Consider the following 381-nt stretch of genomic DNA (forward strand, 5'->3'; position numbering starts at 1 on the left):
GCTCCAGTGGCGCAATCGGTTAGCGCGCGGTACTTATACAGCAGTGCGGGCAGCGAGCGATGCCGAGGTTGTGAGTTCGAGCCTCACCTGGAGCACTGATTTTACACGAGGCCGCAGTCAAAGATAAAGTCTCAACAATTCAGAGTGTCGGGAGGGAGAGGGGATAAACAGAGGAGATTCTGTAGATGCTGGAGGGACTCAGCATGTCAGGCGGGATGAATGGAAGGGAATAAACGGTTGATGCTAGTGCTTTGTACAGGGATGGGGAGGGCTGTGGCTTGGATGGCAGATCGATGGGACTTGGCAGATTAGTAATTTGGCACAGGCTAGGTGAAGGCCCTGCTTCTGTGCAGTAGACCCCTTGACAGGACTGGAAAGCTC

At 54.1% G+C, this 381-nt stretch overlaps 1 non-coding gene across 1 annotated transcript; it reads left to right on the forward strand.

Moving 5' to 3' along the window:
• On the forward strand, window positions 1-95 carry trnai-uau (transfer RNA isoleucine (anticodon UAU)). The gene is made up of 2 exons: window positions 1-38; window positions 60-95. It is a non-coding gene; the product is annotated as a tRNA-Ile (tRNA).
• The last annotated feature ends 286 nt before the right edge of the window (window positions 96-381 follow it).

This window comes from Hypanus sabinus (genome assembly GCF_030144855.1).
Source record: "Hypanus sabinus isolate sHypSab1 chromosome 31 unlocalized genomic scaffold, sHypSab1.hap1 SUPER_31_unloc_4, whole genome shotgun sequence".
Classification (NCBI taxonomy): Eukaryota; Metazoa; Chordata; class Chondrichthyes; order Myliobatiformes; family Dasyatidae; genus Hypanus; species Hypanus sabinus.